The sequence below is a fragment of the Humulus lupulus genome, chromosome 1 (assembly GCF_963169125.1).
Source record: "Humulus lupulus chromosome 1, drHumLupu1.1, whole genome shotgun sequence".
Lineage (NCBI taxonomy): Eukaryota > Viridiplantae > Streptophyta > Magnoliopsida > Rosales > Cannabaceae > Humulus > Humulus lupulus.
In genome coordinates this window covers 43,809,669-43,819,851 of record NC_084793.1, presented here as the reverse complement: position 1 = coordinate 43,819,851, position 10,183 = coordinate 43,809,669, and the positions used below count along the sequence as shown (strand labels likewise).

Here is a 10,183-nt window from a genome sequence, read left to right as displayed (position 1 = left end):
TATTTATCTTTACATTTTCTTACCCTTAAACCCCTAATTGTTATTTTTAGTGGGGAAACCTCTCAAACCACCATTTTGTTGGCAACTTCACAACCTCTATTTGCTTTGGCCATTATCTGCCAACATGAAGACACATAGATGTCTAATATATGTCCACATCATAATTTGTTAATTATTTTAAATTAAAAGAATATATAAATTAATTAAAATAAAAAATTAACTTAAACTTTTTTTAAATAAAAAATTGTCTTTTTTAATTTCGATCAATAATTAAAAACTAAAATTAAATTTCCTAAAAAAAAATAACAAATCTTGTAAATATTTTTAGTCTCTTCTTCTTCTTCTTCTTCACAAACCCAGGTACAAAAGCTTTTATTCTGAACATCGGCAAGGAAGTTGGGTTGGGTTGGAGGCAAACGACCATAATCTGACATCGAGGTTGAAAGGTCAGGGTTCTGATGGGTTAGGGTTCTGAAGGGTCGGGGTTCTGGGTTGACGTTTTGAAGGGTCGGGGGTTAGGGTTCATGGGGAGGCAAGGCGACAACGTCAAGGTTAAAGGGTTGGGGTTCTGAAGGGTTAGGGTATTGAAGGGTCGGGGTCCTAGGTTGGGGTTCATGGGGAGGCAAGGAGAAATTAGACGACGATGACTCAAGGTGAGATCTGGAAGGCAAGGTGAGACCCAATGGGGTTTTGGGCAGCAAGCTTCGATGATGATGATGGAGATGGTGATGGTAATGCCGAAATCTGGGTTTGAGATTGTTGTTTGTATATTTTTTTTAATTAAATCTAGGTTCTTGAATATCTTTATTTGAATTATTGAATAGATTTCATTGAAAATTATGAGGAATAATAAATTTTATTTGTTATTTTGTATTTTGTTTTTAGATTTGGAATGATAAATCTGGGCAAAGGAGATGATGATGAACATCCATCCATAAATTTTATTCCCTATTAGTTCTAGTCTCAATAAGACTGTTAGGTCCTAATGTTCATATGTTATGATATGAATATACCACACCAATTCGTTATGTATGGATGCTTAGCAGGGATCCTTGTACATGGTGAACAACTAAATTCCAATTAAAATGAAATTTTTAGGGTAAATTAATGCAATTTAGGAGGACTTAATCTTAATGAAAGGACATCAATTCAAATCTGGATTTTCGAATTGAGAGAGATCAAGAATTCTCACTATTTCATAGATTCATGGACCTAATTGAATTCTGTGATATCTTTCATTCACATCTTTTTCCATCAAGAACGTTTTATAAAACTCTTGGACTCCAGAATTTGGAGTATCCTACTTTCACGCAATTCACATTTATAGGGTTCAACAAGCAATCGATATTTCACGATCAAGGGTGTAGTACTATTTGTAGTAGCGGTCCTTATATATCGTATTAACAATCGAAAGATGGTCGAAAGAAAAAATCTCTATTTGACCGGGCTTCTTCCTATACCTATGAATTTCACTGGACCCATAAATGATACATTGGAAGAATCTTTTTGGTCATCCAATATCAATAGGTTGATTGTTTCGCTCCTGTATCTTCCAAAAGGAAAAAAAATCTCTGAGAGTTGTTTCCTGGATCCAAAAGAGAGTACTTGGGTTCTCCCAATAACTAAAAAGTGTATCATGCCTGAATTTAACTGGGGCTCGCGATGGTGGAGGAACTGGCTCGAAAAAGAGGGATTCTAGCTGTAAGATATCTAATGAAACCGTCGCTGGAATTGAGATCTCATTCAAAGAGAAAGATATCCAATATCTGGAGTTTCTTTTTGTATATTATATGGATGATCCGATCCACAAGGACCATGATTGAGAATTGTTTGATCGTCTTTCTTAGAGGAAGAGGCGAAACATAATCAACTTGAATTCGACACAACTATTCGAAATCTTAGTGCAAGATTGGATTTGTTATCTCATGTTTGCTTTTCATGAAAAAATACCAATTGAAGCGAAGGGTTTCTTCAAACAACAAGGAGCTGGGTCAACTATTCAATCAAATGATATTGATAATGTTTCCCATCTCTTCTCGAGAAACAAGTGGGCTATTTCTTTGCAAAATTGTGCTCAGTTTCATATGTGGCAATTCCGCCAAGATCTCTTCTTTAGTTGGGGGAAGAATCCGCACGAATCGGATTTTTTGAGGAGCATATCAACAGAGAATTGGATTTGGTTAGACAACGTGTGGTTGGAAAACAAGGATTGATTTTTAGTAAGGTACGAAATGTATCATCAAATATTCAATATGATTCCACAAGATCTAGTTTCGTTCAAGTAACGGATTATAGCCAATTGAAAGGGTCTTCTGATCGATTCAGATATCATTTTGATTCCATTAGTAATGAGGATTCAGAATATCACACATTGATCAATCAAAGAGAGATTCAACAACTAAAAGAAATATTGATTCTTTGGGATCCTTCCTTTCTTCAAACAGAACAAACAGAGATAGAATCAGACCGATTCCCTAAATGCCTTTATGGATATTCCTCAATGTCTCGGTTATTCACGGAATGTGAGAATCAGATGATTATTCATCTGCTTCCGGAAGAAATCAAAGAGTTTCTTGCAAATCCTACAAGAACCATTCGTTCTTTTTTCTCTGACAAAAGGTCAAAACTTCATCAAGGTTTGAATCCTACTGAGAGGTCCACTAGTGATCAGAAATTGTTGAAGAAAGAACAAGATGTTTCTTTTGTCCCGTCCAGGTGATCGGAAAATAAAGAAATAGTTAATATATTCAAGACAATTACGTATTTACAAAATACCATCTCAATTCATCTTGTTTCATTAGATTCGGGATGTGATATGGTTCCGAAGGATGAATTGGATATGGACAGTTCCAATAAGATTTCATTCATGAACAAAAATCCATTTTTTGATTTAGTTCATCTATTCCATGACCGAAACAGGGGGGATACATGTTACACCATGATTTTGAATCAAAAGAGAGATTTCAAGAAATGGCAGATCTATTCACTCTATCAATAACCTTGTCGGATCTGGTGTATCATAAGGGATTCGCCCTTTCTATTGATTCCTACAAATTGGATCAAAAACAATTCTTGAATGAGGTATTCAACTCTAGGGATGAATCAAGAAAGAAATATTTATTGGTTCTACCTCCTATTTTTTATGAAGAAAATGAATCTTTTTATCAAAGGATCAGAAAAAATGGGTCTGGTCCTCCTGTGGGAATGATTTGGAAGGTCCAAAATAAAAAATAATGGTATTTGCTAGCAACAACATAATGGAGGCAATCAATCAATATAGATTGATTCGAAATCTGATGCAAATCCAATATAGCACCTATGGGTACATAAGAAATGTATTGAATCGATTCTTTTTAATGAATAGATCTGATTGCAACTTCAAATATGTAATTCAAAGGGATCAAACAGGAAATGATACTCTAGATCATAGAACTATAATGAAATATATGATCAACCAACATTTCTCAAATTTGAAAAAGAGTCAGAAGAAATGGTTCGATCCTCTTGTTTTTATTTCTCAAACCGAGAGATCCATGAATCGGGATCCTAATGCATATAGATACAAATGTTCCAATGGGAACAATAATTTACAAGAACATTTTGAACATTTCATTTCTGAGCAGAAGAGCTGTTTTCATTTTCAAGTAGTGTTCGAACGATTACGTATTAATCAATATTCGATTGATTGGTCTGAGGTTATTTACAAAAAATATTTGTCTAAGTCACTTCCTTTCTTTTTGTCCAAGTTTCTTCTCTTTTTGTCTAACTCACTTCCTTTTTTCTTTGTGAGTTTCGAGAATATCCCCATTCGTAGGTCTGAAATCCACATCTATGAATTGAAAGGTCTGAATGATCAACTCTGCCATCAGTTGTTAGAATCAATAGGTCTTCAAGTCGTTCATTTAAAAAAAAAAAGGAAATCCTTTTTATTGGATGATCATGATACTTCCCAAAAATTGAAATTCTTGATCAATGGAGGAACAATATCACCATTTTTGTTCAATAAGATACCAAAGTGGATGATTAAGTCATTCCATACTAGAAATAATCACAGAAAATCTTTTGATGACACAGATTCCTATTTCTCAATAATATCCCACGATCAAGACAATTGGCTAAATCCCGTGAAACCATTTGATAGTAGCTCATTGATATCTTCTTTTTATAAAGCAAATCGATTTCGATTCTTGAATAATCCACATCACTTCTGCTTCTATTGTAACAAATGATTCCCTTTTTATGTGGAAAATGCCCGTATCAATAATTATTATTTTATGTATGGACAATTCCTCAATATCTTGTTCATTATCAACAAAATATTTTCTTTGCACGGCGGTAAAAAAAAAAAATTTTTTGGAGAGAGATACTATTTCACCAATCGAGTTATAGGTGTCTAACATATTCATACCTAACAATTTTCCACAAAATGGTGATGAAAGGTACAACTTGTACAAATCTTTCCATTTTCTAATTCGATCTGATCCATTCGTTTGTAAAGCTATTTACTTGATTGCAAACATTTTTGGAATACTTCTAGCAGGGGGACAAATAGTCAATTTTGAAAAAACTTATTGTCAACCTCTTTCAGATATTAATCTGTCTGATTCAGAAGAGAAGAACTTGCATCAGTATCTCAATTGCTATTCAAACATGGGTTTGATTCACACTCCATGTCTTGAGAAATATTTACCATCCGAAAAGAGAAAAAAATGGGGTCTTTGTCTAAAGAAATGCCTTGAGAAATGGTAGATGTATAGAACCTTTCAGCGAGATAGTGCTTTTTAAACTCTCTCAAAATGGAATATATTACAAACATATATGCCGTGGTTCCTTACTTTGACAAGATACAAATATCTAAATTTGATATTTTTAGATACTTTTTTAGACCTATTGTCGATACTAAGTAGCAGCCCAAAATTTGTATCCATTTTTTCATGATATTATGCATGGATTAGATATATCATGGCGAATTCTTCAGAAAAAATTCTGTAGCGACCCAAATTAGCTAACAAGGCTTGGAGCCTTGATTAGTGTGCCTGGAGGGCAATAATTGCTATATCGTGTTAATTTGTGTGAATTTAATGAATATGTGGTTAGAATGCATGTTTAGGTGATTAAATATGCATGTTGGCCCCATTTGGTTCTCAGGGGGCATATTTATAATTTTAGCCCGTTGAGGGCATAAATGTGATATATGTGCTATAATGGTGATATATTTGTGATGCATGTTCCGAGACGGTCCTAGGGAGCTATTTAGCTGGAAAGTCACAACGGGGTCAAATACCCGGCTCGGGTGGAGCCTAGGGGTATTTTGGGAATATTATTAAGTGGTCGGGAATTATTGAATAGCGGTTAGCAATAGCAATACTTTGAACATGACGGGTTTTAATGGGGATTTTTAGGCACACTTGAGGATTTAGCGGGATGTGTTAAAAGACTAAACTGCCCTTGGTGGCATATGAGGATTTGGGGTAACTTAAGGGGTAAATGGGTCTTTTGGCAGCTGGGTATATTGGGATAAGGCTGAGGGAATTTTAGAATGGTTTAGAAAGGGCAAGGAAAGAAGAATAACATAGAATCTCTCAGCTCTCTCTCTCTCCCATGCGATTTTCTTCTCCCTCTCCTTGGTGATTGAGGACTTGCTGAGTTTTGAGGATTTTGGGCTAGTGAATTGAAGGAATTTGGCTGCTGTGGCTAGGAAAGTTGGCTCAGAGGTGTTCTAAGGTCAGAGGTAAGGAGTTCATCTCTATTTTCTTTGAGTTTCTAAGCTTGATTTTTAAAGATTGACAATGGAAGCTTAAAGTTGGTTTGTGGCTGGTTAGTGTGGGAATTCAGTTTGGGAACAAGAGGGATTAGCTTGGAGTTTGATTTGGAGGAGGCTCAGGGACGAATTTCTACTTGAGGTAAGGGTTTCATGCACCTCTATTTTGTTGAGCTATTGTGGTTTAAGTTTCTGGTTTGTTGGTTTAAGTTTTATAGAGTTTTAAATCAATTTGTGAATTATGGGTTTGATTGTGTGTCTAGGCTTGTTGTTGATGTTTCAGAGTTGTTAAATGGTTTATATGGGGTTTTGGATTGAATTTGAGACTTAGGTATGCATTGGTATCGATTTGGGAGTGTTTTGGCTCGGGAAAGTGTTGGGGAAAAACCCAGAAATCTGGGTTCGCGAAGGGGCGTCGCGGCCCTGTTCTTCTGTGTCGCGGCGCTAGGCTGCATCAGTGGATGGGGACCCTTCTGGGCGCCGCGACCCTCATAGGGTGGCGCTGTGGCGCTAGGCCATTTCTGGGTAGGGGGAAATTTCAGTTTTTAGGCTTTTGCTCAGGGGGCTCGGGGGACGCTTCCGCCACCTTGTGTGGGGATCCGGGATGTCATGAGAGCTCGAGATTGGTTCCAGGAGGTGTTTTTGAATTGGTTAGTAATGGGAGTGCTATGTATGTGTTGTGACTAGGTTCTCGGTGAGGCTTGGGCTAGAGGATCGTGCTCGAGGGTTCAGTGCTCAAGAAGCTCGGGACACAGGTAAGAAAGCTGCTGTACCCATAGAGCAGGGCGAGGCCCCATAGTTGTGTTGCAAGGCACGACCCTATATGATTATGTGTTGGGTGTAGCCCATTGTTTATGCTAGTATATGCTTAAGATATGTTTAATTAAGCTGTGTATGCATATTTTTGAATGGTCGGCAAGGGCTGGGAACGGCAAAGGCCGAGAACGGCAAGGGGCCAGGAGCAGTGTTTATCACGCAGAGTGCGAGTTGCCAGGGTAAGACCCTAAAGGATACCTGGGATATCCTTACGGTGTAGACCGCAACCCAGGGCCTGGTAAAGCGCCTGGGACAGCATGGCCGTATGTGTTTAGCTTGTTGGCGAATTGGTTTTATGCTAAGTGGTTCATATGCGTATGTTATCTATTTCTGTGGAGTTTTCTTGTTGGGCTTCGGCTCATGGGTGCTCTGTGGTGCAGGTAAGGGCAAGGAGAAAGTTAACCAACCATGATTATGGAGAGCGTGAAGCGGCGCGTACATGTCTAGTCTGCCTGGCTGCCACGACCAGGGGTATTTTTGGAAGTTGCTTGTAATGAACCCAATTTTGTCGAATAGTCGACCTTAAGTATATTTTGAGTTGTAAATATTTATAAACAGTATTTTGGGATCCCAAATGTTAAACATTTTATGATTTTCAGTAAATGGTATTATCTTCAAAGTTTATGACTCTGTTTTTGGTTTGATTACACGTTTGCCTTAAAATCTCGATTAGCGAGTTAAAAGCACGTTTTTAAACTCACTTGGTAACGGCTCTAAGGAAGTAGGGCGTTACAACTTGGTATCAGAGCGAGCTAAGGTTTATTGGTTCTGGAGATTGACCGAACATGTACGCTCGTTGTCAGTGACAAGCTCGACTCAGGGTTGGTTGGTATGATTGATTAATATGCTCGAATATGTGCTTGAATGCCATGTTTGCCTGCTTGTTTCATATAGAGCATGATGAATAAGTTAACATATGCATGATGCCAGGGTATGGCCCGTTGTGTGTTATATGCTATCTGTATGCTATCTGGATTGTTGTTCATAGTTGGTTGTTGTGAATGGGAGGTGGTATTGGATTTTGTTATCATGCCTGATGAGCGGCGTCGTTGGTTGCAGGCATATAGTTGTGATGCCTCGACAATCATCTAGACTTCGCGGCAGTCGGGCCGAGGATGACAATCAGGGTCAAGACCCTCCACCTGCCCCACAGAATTGGCAAGAGATGTTTGCTGAAATGGAAGCAAGGTTGCAGAGGACAGAAGAGGAACTTCGTCAGTTGAGGCAGCATGCCCCTCCACAGGTCACTGGGCTGCCAATTCAACAGGGTGCGATGTCAGTGCTGGTTCAGCCTGTGGTTGAGAACAAGTGGGAACCTTTGTATAAAAGATTTAGGAAGCAGCATCCTCCCACCTTTGAGGGTGGACCAGACCCACTGTGGGCAGAGCAGTGGATGAATATGGTTTCCTCTATCCTGGATGAATATGCATTAAGAAGGCTTCTTATTCCACAACAACGAAATCACTTTTTCACTCTTTCATATACTAAGGGATTCCACTTGGAAAAGAAAATGTTCCATACTAATGGATTCGGGTCCATAACCATGGGTTCCAATGTACCAGATCTTGTAGCACTTACCAATGAGGCCCTATCGATTAATATTACACGGAAGAAATCAATTATAGACACTAATATAATTAGAACTGCTCTTCATAGAAAAACTTGGGATTTGCGATCCCAGGTAATATCGATTCAGGATCATGGGATCATTTTCTATCAGAAAGGAAGGGTTGTTGCACAAAATGTACTTCTAAGTAATTGCTCCCTAGATCCTATATCTATCTATATGAAGAAGAAATCGTGTAACGAAGGGGATTCTTATTTTGTACAAATGGTACTTAGAACTTGGAACGAGCATGAAGAAATTAACATTACTTCTTTATCTTTTGAGTTGTTCTGCCGGATCGGTCGCTCAAGACCTTTGGTCTCTACCCGAACTCGATGAAAAAAATGGGATCACTTCTTATGGACTCGTTGAGAATGATTCTGATCTAGTTCATGGCCAATTAGAAGTAGAAGGCACTCTGGTGGGATCCTCACAGACAGAAAAAGGTTGCAGCCAGTTTGATAATGATCGAGTGACATTGCTTCTTCGGCTTGAACCAAGGAATCCCTTAGATATGATGCAAAATTGATCTTGTTCTATCGTTGATCAGAGATTTCTCTATGAACAATACAAATCAGAGTTTGAAGAAGAGGAAGGAGAAGGAGTCCTCGACTCACAACAGATAGAGGAGGATTTATTCAATCACATAGTTTGGGCTCCTGGAATATGGCGCCCTTGGATCTTTCGATACAATCAAATAGAAAGCCCCAATGAATTGGGATTTCCCTATTGAGCTAGGTCATTTCAGGGCAAGCAGATCATTTATGATGAAGAGGATGGGCTTCAACAGAATGACTCGGAGTTCTTGCAGAGTGGAACTATGCAAAACCAGACACGAGATAGATCTTCCAAAGAACAAGGCTTTTTTCGATAAGCCGGTTCAATTAGGACCCTCCAGATCCACTCTTTTTCCTATTCAAAGATCAGACCTTTGTCTCTATGTTTTCACATCGAGATTTCTTTGCAGATGAAGAGATGTCAAATGGGCTTCTTACTTCCCAAAAATATCTTCCTACATCTATATATAAACGCTGGATTCTCAAGAATACCCAAGAAAAGTACTTCAAATTATTGATTTATCGCCATAGATGGCTTAGAACCAATAGTTCATTATCTAATGGATTTTTTCGTTCTAATACTCCATCTGAGAGTTATCAATATTTATCAAAGCTGTTCCTATCTAACGGAACACTATTGGATCAAATGACAAAGACATTGTTGAGAAAAAGATGGCTTTTCTTGGATGAAATGGTTGTTGCTATCGTCTACAATAACGAATCATTCGTTTAACTGAATAACTAAATAAAATACATAGACATTTCTCTTCGTCTCAGGTCGACGAATATTCTCAATTGAAAGATCCCCTATATGGATAATACACATTCCAGTTGATAGACTAATTCTAATTGTTTTGTTCTGAAGCAAAGATATCCACGGAGTAGTTCGTCCTATCAGATATTCATGACCAAGAAGTACTAGATTCTCTTTCAGATAGGCCCTGAAAGGAGAAGGGGAGCTGGAATGCCAAAAAACGTCTATTATTGAATTCACCCAACCCGATAGTACCCAATTTGGGAACGTCCAGTGCCAAAGTCATTGAATGGGTAAGTCGCCAATCCCTAAAACGAACTATGTAATGTACTTTATCTGCTGGGTTGGGCATTTTACCAGAGGTTTCTTTTGTATCGATCTACCCTTGTGTGATTCCTATTGAAGCATATACTCGGGGGGTGGGTTCAGGGAGGACGATTTCAAAGCGGACTCCCCATTCATTAGATAGAGAAGATCACCAAGATTTCGTGATCCGCTGTCGAACTTATTCCAATTCAATGAGAATTCTCAATATTCAATATTATGCCTTGAAGATGACTCGAACCTCCACGCTCTTTAGCACAAGATGTTGAGTCTCGCGTGTCTAGCATTTCACCACCAAGGCATCTTTAAAGTGAATCGTATTCCATGAATATGATATCTGTCCAGAGTGTTAAAGTATTTCTATT

The 10,183-nt window shown here is 38.2% G+C and overlaps 1 pseudogene; it reads left to right on the top strand.

Annotated features, from left to right (window-relative positions):
• Positions 1 to 1,462: 1,462 nt before the first annotated feature.
• On the top strand, positions 1,463 to 9,473 carry LOC133814192 (protein Ycf2-like; annotated as a pseudogene).
• Positions 9,474 to 10,183: the final 710 nt, after the last annotated feature.